A 16,014-nucleotide genomic window follows, 5' to 3' on the forward strand; every position below is an offset into this window, starting at 1 on the left:
AAAAAACAGAGGAGTGCAGTCAGCCCTGAGGTGAATTTGCAGAGTTTGTGTAGCACACAGCTACAGGGCTGATCTAACTTTAAAGAGGAGCAAGCCCATCCTATCCTCGCCTGTGTCGTGAATAAAAGCTGAAAAAGTAACCCACTTCTGCTCTGTGTTGAGCACTGTGAATTACTGGAGCTTTTTGGATACGCGGTTCATACTTTCATGGGTATTTACGAGCACCCACCGGCTCTAAAAGTAATCATAATACCTCCTATATGGTACGTTTTTTATTAATACAGCCTCATAAAGTCAGAAAAGAAGCTTTACATCCAGAAAATCTGTGCATGAACTGAACAGATTTATGGAGTTCAGAGGGTGTAGAGTCGACTTCTTCACATCAAAGAGCAGATCAAGCGTTTAAAGCCTTTCCTATCTGAGACTCACTTTCCATATCAGAGGGAGGGAGTCCTGCACAGTGAATAGAAAACAGTTGTCTTGAAAAGAGCAGCTATCAGCACTGTGCAATGTTGCTGCTTCAGCAGTCAGCAGAAGAGGAAGAAGGGAATCCCTCACACGGAATTCTGAAACCAGCGCAGAAAATTCAGACCGAAGGAACACTCACTGTCTCCAAAACAAGCAGAATATCAATGTGTCATCTTCTTTCATTGAAGCTATAGCTTTAATATTTTTTAAATCCGCCTTTAAATTTATTTCCTGCTGTACAAAGCCAAACACTTCAGTACCCACGTAAAATAATGATTTGTGCAGCGCTGGGTGCTGTGGTAGTTTTTAGCCAAATAAAGTAAGCACTGTTTTCCTCAGGGCTCAGTGAAGTAAGCCTGGAGTTTGGTTACCGCTGAGCTCCAGGTTGATGAAAACCTTTTCTTGCTCTTTTTGTGAAAACACTGACTTCATTGAAGAATCCCCAAAAGTCTCCTGCAAGCTGCTGTCCATCTTATTCGGTCTGCTCATCACGGTTTGCGTTTTACTCGTAATGTGCATCTGCCATTTTGCGAGTACATGGCAGCAACATGCGTAACTTGCACAGAGGTCAACCGCAGGCCCTTTCTGACAGCAGAGGTCAGACGGTCTGTGCCGCGGACAAGACGACCCGGAGCCTCCAGACTTGTGTTGGTTTTACCACATGCTCCGTGCCGCTCTGGAAACTCAATCTTGGCTCACAAATTGACAGGGTTAGGGGCAATAACTGTGACTCTCCAAAAGCATAATGTGCCTGACATTGCTTCTGTGCAACTCTGCGGCCGATTCACTCGGCCGCCTGCTGTCATCCGGGCTGATGATGTGTCGGATTTTGATTTTAGAGTGAGGGAAGGACACAAAAGAAAAAAAAAGGTGATAGAGTGATTGATTCAGCAGTCAGCTGTATTCCCTCCTGCTAGGGCTCAGAGGCACCCCCGCAGAGCTATGTAGCAGCATATCAATAAGGTAAAAATGATTGCGAAAACATACAGCAAGATAGGGCCTCACTACCCTGCACTGTAAACTGGGATTTATTTGCAGTATAGATTATAAAGCACTGCAATTTTGAGCTATGTAAAATCAAATCAGCTTGCCTTGAAACTGGCAAAAGTAAGTCAACAAAACGTCATTGCAAATTCATCTGATAGTCGTTGATATATTTCAGTTAGACCCAATTCTATGGTAATGTTCATCTCAATGGTCTTTGGAAGATGGCTGCGTAACAATCTGAGGCCTTTGCCATCATTTCTCTCACGCTGCAGCATCAAGAGAGCAGCTGAGAGATCTGTGCTGCAGCCACAGAGGCAGAACCAATTCCTCCTCTTTGTCTTGCCACTAATTTACTGCATCCTTGAGTCGTGTCTGCCTGGTGATTTGGCTGCAGATCAGAGTAGCCTCCGGATGCTAAATCCTTTGAGGGTTTTGATCTGCCATTTGGAATAAAAGGGCTGTTTTGATTTACGGGGCGGATGAATGACCTTGTAACTACAAAAGCTGCACGTTCTGGCGACGGTCGCACACAAACAAACATCAAATGGATTCCAGCACCTCGAAAGACAAAACTGGGGAGGGGGTGGGAGCGGGGGACCCTCGCACTTGTCACAAATGAGTTTTCACCGTCAAAAAATCATTTTAACAGCGCACTCTTCACCTCGCTTCTTCTGTCCTCCTCACAAATAGAAAGCACGAGGATCATATGCCACGGCGATCTGTTTTCCCCAAAACACTGTTAGACTGCTGAGAACCACAGGCTGAGACAATGAATACACAATGTCACATGATATGTTGCACTGAAAAACAGACGTAAATCATTGTGTCAAATCTGCCCTCGTTCCTCGTCTGAGAAACGGCATCAGCCTCGTCGGAGCGGTATCAAAGATATTTTCATCATCTAGTCAGGTTTTACGAGTCAGTAAATGTACTTATTGGACCAAAGGGCTTCTTATGCGTTGCAATAAAATAATGATTTATTACTGTAAATATCTTGAGGTTTCTTTAACTGCTCCTCCCTGTTTCCAAGAGATTTGAAGACGTCACCCTGGACTTAGTCACACGTTACCAATGTACTGCCATTTTCTAGCCAAAAGATTATTCTGTTGCAGGAATACACCAGTTATGAGGCAATTCAAAGTGCTTTACATAAAGACAAGGCATCATTACGAATTGTAAAAGTATCAGAAGACAATACAGAAAAAGGCGGATTTAGAAAAAAATTAAAAATAGTTAGATAGAGAATTCAAAAATAAATAAATAAACATAATGAGAAGAAATACAAGAGTAAAAATAACTAAAAGTTAATTATTTTGCAGATTGTGTTCACTGTATCATGGTTGCATGTTGCCACTCTTTCTCTAAGGGGGCTTCAATTCATTATGTGTGTAACTAAACATGGTCGAGAAGGGGGTTTCACTCTATAGTTAGCCCACCGGCTGCTGAGACTCCAGGGAGAGCTGGAAATCTATACTAACAATCCATTTACTCTCCTGAACATGCAGGCCTTAGCCTCCCACAGCGCCTGGTGCTCATCATGCTGATTGGATCACGCATTGGCTGTGGGTCCATGTCCAGAAGAAGAGCGAACCAGCCCACCGTGGGGTCTTCAGATCATTCTGCACAGACACGCCAAAGTTGAAATCGTAATAGCCCCACAGGTCAAAGTCCATGCTGATTCCTTTTTTTCCAGGTATATAAGTTAGTTTGATGGTATCCATGACTGAATTGATTTGCTACTTGTAACCATTCTTGCCCGTGCGAGAGCAAGAAAAAAAAAAAAAAAAAAAAAAAAAACACAGGAGGGGAACAACCCAAATCTCCAGATATCCACATTTCCATGGTACATGTCATGCATGGTGATCGCCTTCATGCCTCTTTGCACGGTTGCACTTCATAGCAACATTCTGCACTTTAAAGGTGGGTCAGAGAAACCCCAACTCCCCGTGTTGTAAAACTTTCAAAAACACACACACACACACACACACACACGCACGCACGCACGCACGCACGCACGCACGCACGCACACGCTTCAGTTTTGTTTCAGCCCCTCTTGAAAAAGCCCAGAGCCTTGTCCTGCAGTAAAATTCGCCCTCTGTCAGTAACGGATGGGGCGCGGCGGTGGCCGAGTGTCAACCCTGCTGAGTGAACTAGACTGGAAGTGATTTCATCGCTCAACATACCCAATTCACCTATGACTGCTCAAGCCCCATCTCCTCACAAAGCTGCCTTCACTGAGCTGGTCAGGCCTGAGGCATCTGCCAGGCGCTTCCATCGCTGCCTCATTACAACGGTGCCACTACAAAAGAAAGTCAGCCCTGAACAAAAGAGGACATGAGAGGCACCCTGCTGTGATGCTGATAGCAGCTCGGTGCTTTATCTTTGAGTATTGTATGAGGGACAAATGGCAATAATCTAATTGATATCCTGAAGAAAAAGGGCTACATTTTCCTACAATTCTATACAAATAAGATTTCAGAATTCAAACAATATGTGGCTTGTACAATCAGGCAAAAGATGCTGCACATATGCATTTGATCTCTTTATTCATGTCAAGATGAGTCTATTGGCACAGTTTACAGCACAGATTGGGAATAAGTAATGTGTTCAACATTATTCAGAGAGGACACAGATGAAGTCATGTTCCAGTTTGATTTGATTTAAATCTTAAAAAGGGGGGATCGTTTTTCAAAATAAAATTAAATATATCAATAACTCCTGCAGCAATCTCCTGCACAGAAGAGGTGGTTTAGCATCTTCCCATGCATAGATCTTGGTCATTAAAGTGTGAAGCCATTTGTTGGAAAATGGGAGGTTGTCTGTGTGACGGACGGACGAGCCCCCTCAAGACATGTTCGACACATGCATCTGTCTTTTACTGTGGACTTCTTTTTATTGAAAGTGCCTGCAGGCGGTGTGATCTCTGACCGCAAAGATTTACTGTAGCTGTGCAGGGGAGAAGAAGCTGAGCTCGACTCTTGGCTCGCCTCCTGGCTGGTGCTGGCACGAGCCTCTCCAGAAATCAAGCCATCACCTGTGCAATATGGATAACTTCATCTGCAAAAAGACTCAAAACTGACATGTTCGTGCACAGCAGCATCAACAGTTCATTCATCATGTGTCAGGGAGCTTTCACGTTAAAATCTAAAACGTAATGTATTTTTCTCGTCGGTGAAGGAAAGAGGGGAAACGAAAAAAGTTCTCAGTCTTTACTTGCTCCCTGCATCTCCTGGCAACACTGCTGTTAACTCCCTCTTGGCTGGGCCCCTGCAGCCGGCTTTGACTTACATTCCTCCATGCTGCAGCCCGCCTCTGCTCGATCTGCTCCTCAGGCTCTCAGTAACTGCCTGTATCCACTTCAAAACGCCGTTGCTGCTCTTCATGGCTACAAAGGCTTTCTCCCCTTCCACCTCTCAGCCATACTTCAGCCCACACCAGCGCCGGCTCGTGTGTTTCTTAGCGCTTCCATCTGTGCCGCTCTGACCCGACTATCGCTTTACGCGGTCAAGAGTCTTCCCCGCCGCGGCTCCCCCGGTGGTGAAATGCACCTCTCGAACGCCGTGACAGCTGCACAGTTGCTGCCCTTTCTCTGTGCGATGACCTATCACTTCATGTGCTTCAGCTTCATCTCGCTTTGCATGTGCATGTAGTTTTGCCTTACATAAACCACCGCAAGAGCTATGCTTTCATCCTAAGGAGGTGGGTTCAGATAGCCTGGATTGGTTTCTGGTTGGCAAAATACCCAGATATGGCAATAACAAATTGCTTGTTGAACCTTTTACATATCCTTGTTATTTTTTCTTATTAGAAACGACACTGAGAACGTACAGCGGTCATGCTGATGGTAGATTTCATCGCTTAAAATGACCCACTGCATGGGTAGTTGTGTCAGCAGTAGCTAATAAGTGTGATTAATAAATACTAACTTGACTTTTCATGCCTATTATATCGATAATTTGGACTCATAGAATTCATATTTCTGATAAAGGACTTTTTTCCTTTTTTTTCCAATTTGAGGACAGAGGGATTCTAATGCCCCTTGAGGCAAAGTTGTAATCGTGGGCTATACCACTACTTATTTTCAGGTTGTGGAGACTCCGGTTGTGGAAACTAATTAGGCTCCCTCAGTCCAAATTAAAATTGATTAGATTTGTGAACACCACTGGAAACTGTGGCTTTTCACCCACCAACAGGGGACAACAGATCTTACCTGAATCTTCGAGTTGCAGTTATCTACACCTCTAGTATCTGAAACCTAGACAATGAGATTTGAGACAGGGTGGAGAAGGATTAGGATTTAATACTGGATTCAGATTTAATAAAATGCAATCAAATCCCACCCCTAATCTTTAATAAGGGTTTTAATATCACTTGATTCTGCAGTCCTGGTGATACATCATTTATATATTTTTTTAATTTTCTAGCTACCTTCTTTTTTTCCCCTCACGATCGAGTGTCAGCTATATTCCTAAATTATAGAAAGTGCAGGCCACTCCATCCTACTCCGATGTGCTCATTACAGAGGCTCATCCTGCACTACACAACCATTGTGATGGGCGAATGCATTTTCCTGAAAATTGTCGAGCTGAGAGCACCGCAGGCTGCCCGCCTCTTCCAAAACCTGCATGTTGCCTCTATCTGGTCCATTTTACATTAATCCAGTAACATTCTCTGACTGAGCCATTTTGGTGGTGGATCCTCCAGACTCAGATGGGGGACGTTGGCAAAATTGCTTTTTTTGGTTGCCCGGGCAACCACACCCACACACCCACCCCATGCCCCTTCACAAAGTCAGGACACGTCACAGAGAGCCAGACACATTGTGGGCTCTTAGTTAATAATTCAGTGATAAATTAATGGGTTTGTGAGGATAACAGGTGGCAGAATGTTGGAGGGCTTAGGGGGAAATAACCCCAAAGAAGAAGAAAAAAAAAAAAGTGAATGAGGGAGTGAGAAACAGAAAAAAGAGAGAGAGAGAGAGAGGAGGCGTGTGGGTGTTCTCCCCCTTCAGTCTTGTGTTGAGGCACAAAAGCGACTCCCTGAATACAGCACCCTCTAAACCCAAACTTGGACCCTGCACGGCGAGAAGTTTTTATTTAGTGAAGAGTGCAGCGTAAAATAGCAGGGGGGGGGATTGTAAAGGAGTAAAACGCCAGGCCTCAATAGGTATCTGCAGCATTGTCTCTCCTCAGACATGGGCTGCCCCTGAGGCCTACATTCAGCCAGGTCAAAGGTCAGGACGGCAGGGGGTGAATTCTTCACTCCCAGTGGTGTTAAGACCAACCTTTCATGCCTCTCTACCCCCCAACTCCTCTCCTCTGTCTTTATTTCTCTCCCCATCTACATTTTTCTTAATAAGAACTTACAAAGAACAAAGAGCCATGTTCACGATGATGTGGAAACATTTCAATAGCATCCTTTCCTCTTTATTTTTGCCCTCCACTCATAATAACCTGACATTTTCGACCACAAAAATATCACTTTTCAATTACAGATAATCAAATCAAAAACACCAGTTTTGTACATGTTGATGTGTGATTATACTATATTATATAAGTGATAATAATGCGCAATAAATAAATGCCATCAGTATTATGACTCGCTCACTTGCTTATGCTTTTTATTGTTGTAAATAACTATTTGGTATACACACACAGAAACCTCAAGTGAAGAGAAACCACTTCACAAGTTCATTAAGCCTTGCAATGCCTATAAAGCTGAAGCTGTTTTATTTCCAGGTAGTTTATTTTACTAATAACCTATGAATGTGTTTGCCAAACATACTGCCTATACTGCCTTCTCCCCAAACGCAGTAAAGAGCAACACAGAGCCGCCATCGTTGGTAGCATTGAGGAGCAGCTACCATACAATTTGTATGGCAGTTATTAGTGTTGTTATTAATGAAATGTGAACTCAAGTAATCCTAACACAACATTAGGTGAGTAAGTAAGACGTGCTTACGCTTTATGTTTACTTTTACAATCCGAAAACTGAATGTGGTTTCAAAACTGTATATAGTCGTTCCAGATTTGTCTGCACAAGTGTGGGAAATCAAAAATACACAGTTTTGCACAGAAGTTATGAGAATTCAAGGTAACATTAATATTCAGGCGAATCTCTGCAGGCCAATTATTAAATTCTTCTGAATGACTCCAGTGAGCAATAACGATTTACCAAATGATTCACACAGGAAGCTCGTTGTGTGTCGGGATTTCTCAGGTTGTTGTAGATCACATCTTCTACCATCGGCCTGCATTTCATCAAGTCGAGGCCTGCAGAGTCGAACAGACAGACAGCTGATATAAAGCTGGTCTGGATCTGGACCAGTTCTATCATTTACCTTAGCGTGACCCTCGGAGACAGGAATTTTTACACTCGCAAGTGATCGGCCATCTCATGACTTGGAAAGCCCTGTGCATTTTTCTGAGGTTCAGCTTGTGCCAAAAGGTAATACGACACACATTGTCTCTCAGCCGTAATCCAACACGGTATGGGACGGTCGTGGCGTCAAAGAAAAAATTTGTTATGCGCACAAGCAGAAAAAATATCAGAAAAGCATTTTGTGTAGGTTAATTAAATTTGTGCCTGTGCACTTGGGGGATATCAGGCCATTACATATTAATAATCAGACAAAACACACATTCAAATTAGCCTTTCAGCAAAACTTGATTTTTATGCTTGTGCTTTTTTATTTTTATTGCTCAATTAGCCTCACTCAGCAAACACCGGAGCTCTGCATTAATTCTAGCCATAAGGCTCTATGTTACTGGTTCTCTGGTAGCCTGGTTTCCTGGATTTAGACAGCTTCCCTGTTGTGACCTCTGTTTGACCCAACATTTAACTCCCACCACTCCCCTCCTCCCCATGCCGGAGCTGCAGCTCAGTCCCTGATCACAACACAACACATTAATATTAACATTTCAGTCGCATTATCAGCGTTTTGTGCAAAATCGGGGCAGCTCCGGTGTCTTTATGATCCAATGTCTATGTAGCACATGTTTCAATAAGTGGCTGGTTTGAGCTCACTGCTTTAACCAATTTGTAGTGAGAAAATAAACTGCATGGATCCAATTGTCAGCATGAAACTGCTCATAATGACATTTAAATGGTGACTGTCTTATTGAATCCTTGGCTGGTTTGCATCAAGATATTTTAAAACTGTTCTGTGTTAGCCCAGTCTTGATTTTACTCTTAGATTAGCCTAGATAGACAGTTAAAATAATAAACACTGACTTACCTTAAAAAAATTGCTTCAAAAGGCAACATCAACCAGCTCACAAGTTCACTGTATGTAACACTGTGTGTAATCTTGTGCACATATTTCAAATATGTAGTAAAAAAAGTGTTTTGTCAATAGCTAGGTTTTAGAGGACTCTTCTGTGCATTGAAGAACCTCAGAAGTAAAAGGATGAGAAGATGACTGTGAAACTGGTTCATGTCAAAATTCTTACAGTCGTGGGGGGGATGGCACCGGTAGCTCATCGGGCCAAGGCTGAAGCCTTCCCCCCGCAAATCTGGTCTCTGTTTCTCTCCTGTCTGTCTCTTCTATCATTGTCAAAAAGAAAAATAAGGCAGTAATACACAAAAATTTACATAAAAAAAAAAAAAATCTGATTGACACAGAAGTCATAATTTGCACAATTGGATTTGTCAATTAATATTTTTGATGTAGCCAGTCTTTGGTCACTACAGGCTGCCACGCCCCCTCCAAAAAAACAGCATGACAACCTATTTAGAACATGAATAATGCTGTGAACACATCCAATAAAGCTTATTTTACACAATAAGTGCCATGATGCTGATACAGTGTTCACTTGGAAGGGTACACAATGTTTTCAGTCCAACTGTACCCTTAACAGCCTGGAGCCTCATAAATCACAGTGACAACCGGTGTCTGCCTCTCGTCTGCACACACACACACATACACACATATACTGTGTGTGTATATATATATATATATACACACACACACATAAACATATATATATATACACATACACATATATACATATATATATATATATACACATACACATATATATATACAGTCAACGATTCACAATGACGGTCTGCCACAGAACAATGGTTAAATGGTCGTGGTTTCCTGAGGGAAAGGATGTCTTTCTCTTTCTTTTCATTACTTGAGCTCCATTCAGCTCTTCAGTGACATTGGGTTACACTGCGACACTTTATATCCGTCCATTAACCTGTTTCCTCCTCTAGTGTTACGCTCATTAAAAGTCACATCTGTTTGACTGGCCTCTTGCATTTTAGAGTGGAGCTGTACATCTGGACCCGTCTCGTATCTCTCACAGCCCAACACTCCCCCTCCCCCTCTCCCCCGCCCGCTGTACGCCATGCATGCCTTATTCTCGGCTTACCCCCCACCCACCCCCGACACTTTTCACAGCAGTGGCGACAGATTCAGACTCCCATAAGCTCACTCTCCAAAAGAATCCGCCCATATTGGCCACTTGAAGAGTCTCATGGGCCCAGATTTCACTTTATCCAGATTAAGGATTGCACAAAACCTCATATAAATGAAACATCCGTCAAGCCTGTGCCATATGTCTCTAGGTGCAGTGGTAAAAAACATTGTACACAGACAAACGGTTTGAGTCCCCAAAATATATGCATTTATTTAATTTAGTTAATGGACATTTAATTATGTTGTCAATACAAACAAAGTGCAAATGATTAAATGTCTGATGCTTTAAGCATGAAGCTTTATCTCAACTGCCATGATTTAACTGAGTCATTGGGGAAACTATTTCACTGCGTTTATCAACTGCAGAGCGCCTCACCAAACGAAATTTCTTTTTTAAGGGGAAAAAAAAGAGAAGACAATGGAAAGAAACATGAACTTGAGGAGACAGACTGGCTTGGGACAGCCATAAAATAGGACATAAAAGAACCTTGGAAAATGTTTTCCTCGTGCGACTCGGCGCTGAGAAGTGGTTTCAAAGATGCTACTGATCTGGCTTTCCTCAGCTCCGGCAGAGTGTGGCAAGACCTCGGGAGCCTCGGCAGCAAAGGCCAGGTCACCTTTTGTTATGGGCAGAGTCCTTGGAACAACCTGTGGTGCTCTGCCAGGAGACCTCAGGCCACGCTCCTGCTCGCAAGTAGTTTTGAAACAGTCTAATGTGCAGCCCGGAGCCAAACCCCTGCTGAGCCTCAAAATAAACATCTATCAATTTAAGGTCAGGACTGTGGTGGTGGCAGCACAGCTCCTGGGACAGCTGAGAGCCTGGAGGGGTGGGGGTCGGCGTACTTGACCAAGCTCATCTGGCTCAGTTCAGGGTGGTGGAGCAGTGTCTTGGTCCCTGCTGCCAGAACACCTGAAGCCTTCACTGCATTCTGAAAGATCTGCTCATCTTGTCTTGGACACAATCTCAAACCATATCTGTCCATATCCAGAGATCATGGTCAGATCAGCAAAATCCAATGGACATTTTTGGCATTAAAACAGTTGTGTTTCGCATGTTTTTGCGAATAACTGCAAATGGCATGTGCAAGTAATTATTTCGTCTAAAATTAAAGATAGTCATTTTACCAGATCCAAAACTAACATACTGTATTTAAATTGCATTCGTTGAATAAGAAAGATGTATATCATCTTCACCAGTATGAAACAGTGAATTTGTATCACTTTCTTAGAAAATGACATTAAATTTACTATTGGGTTGTAAAACAGTTGCCGATTAATTTGTTTCAATTAATTAATTGATTAATTCACAACTACTTTCAGCTCTTTTTTGTTGCCTTCCATTTAAGATGAACCATATGTGCAGTATTTAGATTAAGTAGGGCCATCAAAGACTCAGAACAGAGAGCAGTTTGTATAAAAGTTATGTTGTTGACAAAAGCAATATCACCTCAAGGCCTTTTCAGAGACTGTTCTGGAGATTTAAATTGTATCATATGATCTTCAGCGAATGCAGATCAGAAGACTTCAGAAGACTGAACTTTGGACCTCGACAAGCTATTATATTTGAAAATGAGAAACTGATGGTAACAAAAAGAATAACATCAATTTCGGCATTTCTCACACAACAATGTGAACAATGCTGTTCACAAACCCTAAAATCTCAGCAGGGGAGCGTCCTTGAACACATCACAAGGGACTTTACAGAAACATCCCCTGTCCTCAACTCAACGACCAGAAACAATATACGTAACGTCAGTAATAAAGGGTTGTTGAGAACGACAGATTGTGTGTTTCAAATAATTTTTTATATGTCTGCATGTGGGAAATCATTCTCAAAACTTATTTTATCCTTTTGGGAACTGTCAACAAGAATCTAAAAATTATGGAACCAAATGAGCGACGACGTGCAAAAAACAACAGTATGGTTCTTCAAGTTCCTTTAGAGAATGACAGACAAGCAATGAGTGCCACTGATACTGTGGTAGTGGTAATGTAGTAGAAGTAATCTTTTTTAATCCAGAGTGCTGAGTGAGAATCCAAGTCATTAAACAGGAGTCTAACAGAACGGTCATTATATGACAAGAGTCGCTTTTACTTTGAGAGTTGACAGAATTTACAAAAGTCCATTGTTGTCAGAACAGGTGTGGTCCCATGTGGTGAAACTCGAGGAATGTCTGTAAAAAATAAAGTGGGTTATTCTAAGAAATGTGCATTGTGCCACTTTCCCCAGAAGATTAGTTAAAAACCTCATTTAAAGCGCGGATAAGTGCTTCACTGCAACATGATGTAGAAATGGCGTGTTGAAGGGAAGCACAAGAGGTAACGCGAGGGCTTTAAAACTGTAAACGAACATCTGACAAGTGAGAGTGAGCAAAGAGCCGCAGAGAGACAGGCGCAGACAGACGAGGGCTGGAGACACAAGTGTCAATTTTCAGGGTCACATCACGCTGGTAGAGGGCTGATTGGCAGGGCAGGGCACAGGGTCAAAGTTCAATCCTTTAATAGCCCGGCTGTAACAGCACGGCCTTCATGTCAGCCGCTCACGCCTAAACTCCACACAACCCCTGACCCTCCCTGACACCACTGTCTCAGCTTTTAAACAAAACTTTTAAAAGACAAGAAAAATAAAAAAAAACCACTTTTCCACACAGGTACACACCGGTGAAGACTCTCACACAAAACACAGCCATCTGTTTGCATTCCCTTCTGTTTGTCAGGAGGATCACTTAAAAGGTGCTGAAACTACATTTTGGTGTGGATCTGGTTAAATGGGCGGATTGAGGACTTTTGTCAATTTCTTGGGAAACAATTCGTGGCTCTTGAAGAAGTAATGAAAAAAAAAAGAAAAAGATTCTGACATTTATCTTTGAGTTTGTACAATTTGCTCTACGCGCTGGGGTACGCGCTCTACTATTTTGGTTTTGCCTGGTGATTTCCATTCACTGAGGTAAAGCAAGCCAGGCAAATATCTGTCTGCACTTGGGCTTCCACTGCATTAAAAGAAAAAAAAAAAGAGTGTGTTTGTAATTCAGCTCCACAAGTCGGACGGCGCGGATCTGAGGCCTCCTGCGGATGCAGCCAGAGGTCACCAGCCCTCACTAAGTCTTGGCTTCCTACAGAACCGTCTGATATCTTATTTCAGCTGTTCAAGGCCCTTTTTTGACAAGACGATGAAATCCTCAGGCAAAAATCCTCCGTTGAGCCCAACACATATCCATTATTCATACACTGTACTGTACATTTCTACTGTTCAAAGCCGGGAAATGCTTGAGCCACTGACCAATAAATAAAGTGTCAGTGTGATAATGTTCAGTTGAAAGTAATGGCCTTGCAGCGGAGACAGGAAGTGAAAGACGCTATGGAAGAAATAACAAAGCTGACGCAGATTTTAATGCTGCAAATGGCTGCCAAGTGTCTCGGGCCCCGCTCACACCTGGCAATAGCATGCGTCTTGTGTGATCCAGTCACGAGTGGACAGCTGTAAGTACAGGTGTGAATAAACCCAATACTCAACTGGCATAGTCCGCTCTACTTCTTTTTGACGACATTGCTATTAGGATAGTTCATGATCATACGTATCACATAGCCATCTTCTTCCTAGGAAATAAGTAAGATGGTCATATAAAAACTGTATCATATGTAAGCAAATTAACATACGGTAATAAATTTTTTTTTTTTAAGCAGTTTGTTGTAGCAGCTGGTTTCGTTCGTCAGAGCTGCATGTCGGATGATCGAATTGCCTCGGAAACCCCCTCCACCCTCACCTTTCGGCCGCAGGATTAGAAATTATTTCTCAAACTTTTCCAGAACCGTCACTCTTGACATTCACACCCACTTAACGCCGTGAGTCAGCAGCTGTTCAGAGGTGAGATGCGAGCTGGGGCTCTCTTTTTTCTGCCCATTCTTGACACAATTTTATTCAACTTTCCATGCGGATCCCTCCGTCTGCAAGGGCTGGTTTTTGACTGCACCTTCTGGTGTGGCCTTTGGAACAACAATAAACACATAAATAAAGACTCAATAAGTATCAGAAAACCTTCGCTTTCCGTGACTAGAGAGCAGTAGCTTTCTTTTCCACTCGACACAAATGATATTCCGGACGAAAAAAAACATTCTGCGGCAATGTTTTGATTACAGATATGTTGTAGCCAAAGAAGTGACAGTGCAACTAGCAAATGTGGTGAGTTTAGTGTGAAACTAACGAGTTACAAGATTGCAGTTCGTATTGATTTTGCACTGAAGGATCCAACTGTAAAACTGGCAACATGCTGTTGGACTTTCTACCCCTCATAAGACAAGCTTTAATCTTAATCGTATGGCAAAATTGTTTGGATCCACTGACTTTCCTGTAGCTTATAAACAATATATTCAAACCACTGCAACTCTGCAAAGACATAATTACATTGGTGAAGACGGCGAAAGTCCCCCTTTTTAATTATAGCCCATCTCCAGTGTTTTAAACATGTCAGGCTCCACAGCAGAGCAAAGCCAACGTGGTCCCACAGTCCTTCACAGTGTTTTGTAATCAGGCCTTTAAAAAGAAGGGGAAATTCTTTTTAAAGCCTGCCAATAATCAGGAAGGTAGAGGGGGGAAAAAACAGAGTTCAGGCTTCAGTTCATTTACAGACACAGAAAAACAAAAGGACAACGGCCAACTAGAGTCCTGGAGCAACAGGAGTCAACATCATCTGCGTTCTTTGGAGAGCTCAATACATCACTGATCAAACTAATAAATCCAGGACTGAAATCAACTGCAGGTGTACTGCTTCCATCCTATGCACTGTTTCTCTATTCATGTGACCTGAGGTGAAAGTGGATTCTGGTCCAATGGCTCAGAGGGTGGAGAAGGGGTGTCCTTGTTTTTTTCTGCAACAGTTCTCTGGACTCAGCTGCGGGAAACCAGAACAAAACTGCAGTCTGAACAAAATGGAAGAGGAGGATGAACATTAACCTCCCGACGCCCTCATCGGAGACTGGCTGGTGTTTTAGAAAATGTAGTAAGCACATCACATGAGGAAACAGGAGCGAACTAAATTTCCTGAGAGAGATCCACAGGCAAAGATAAAGCAAATATAGTGCCCTGCTAATGAGGCAACCCTGAATACTGCTGGTGCTGGTTTTGAAAAGCGGGGAAGGCAAATGTGATTAATGTTTTCCAAAAACTCAGAGCAGGAAGTCTACGGAGATTTGGACAGAGAGAGAAGGAGAGTTGCACTTTTGAAAGCAGTCAAGTTCAGTAATAGGCCAACATTAAACTAAGGAATTCATTGCCAAGAAAGGAGGCCCTCCCATTAATGAGTCATGGAAGACCACAAGCAGTGGTCATAAAAATGCAGCCAACAGCAGATTAAATACCAAAACAAGAAAAAAACGGAAATAGATTCCCAGGCATCGCCATAATCACGAATAAAAGACAAATCACCAGTCCTCTTCATCATAACGGATAAGAACAGCGCTGAGCGGCATCATCCCTGATCACGACAGCTCGGATCGAGCAACGCAGGGAGACAAAGAGGACACACATGGGTGAGGTGCAGCTCTCCCTGTGCCTGTGGCAGCCTGGAATGTGCAGTGGCCTACACTGGGTTTATAAATAACAGCCAGAAACGGGGCAGACACAAAAGGCGCTGCTGTTCAGAGCCGGACCGCTCTTGCAGAGCAACCTCTCCGCCCTCCTGGTTACTACCAGCGTCTCACCGGAGCACTTTGCAACCAGTGCCCGACCCAACCAGACCGTCTGCATGTGTGATTCCCTGCAGCCCCGGCATCACCAGCCCTTCTTAGTCTGAATACACAAAAAGAATAGTCAAAGGAACCTTAACATCATACACTGTGGTAGTGTGTGTGTGTTGAGGGGGGGGGGGATGTAGGTCAAGAAAGTAGGGAGCAAGAAATAACATGAACTAGGGCAAAAGCTAAGATTATTTTCATGATTTTTTACAATAAACTAATAATTGTTTAGTCCAGTGGTTCTCAGCCTTTTCATCACCACAGTCATCATGTGAACTACTCCTTTACCGACACACTTCACAGCCCTAATGTTCATTTGAAACGATTTTAGCCGTGCCATTTAACTCCAATTATGATATAAAAGTGGATATTACTGAAACAGTTTTAATAAAAATGACCC

At 42.9% G+C, this 16,014-nt stretch overlaps 1 protein-coding gene across 2 annotated transcripts in view; it reads right to left on the minus strand.

The window, feature by feature from the left end:
• nxn (nucleoredoxin) overlaps window positions 1-16,014 on the minus strand; it is a 53,073-nt gene that overhangs the window by 14,252 nt on the left and 22,807 nt on the right. The window contains exon 1 of one of the 2 annotated variants that reach the window (XM_035623688.1): window positions 5,667-5,707. The exons of the other annotated variant lie outside the window; for it this stretch is intronic. The gene's annotated coding sequence lies outside the window, so the exon portion shown is untranslated. Of the gene's footprint in view, window positions 1-5,666; window positions 5,708-16,014 lie in introns of those variants that run through there. 2 annotated transcript variants of the gene reach the window in all.

The sequence above is a fragment of the Scophthalmus maximus genome, chromosome 11, assembly GCF_022379125.1.
Source record: "Scophthalmus maximus strain ysfricsl-2021 chromosome 11, ASM2237912v1, whole genome shotgun sequence".
In the NCBI taxonomy this organism is placed as follows: domain Eukaryota; kingdom Metazoa; phylum Chordata; class Actinopteri; order Pleuronectiformes; family Scophthalmidae; genus Scophthalmus; species Scophthalmus maximus.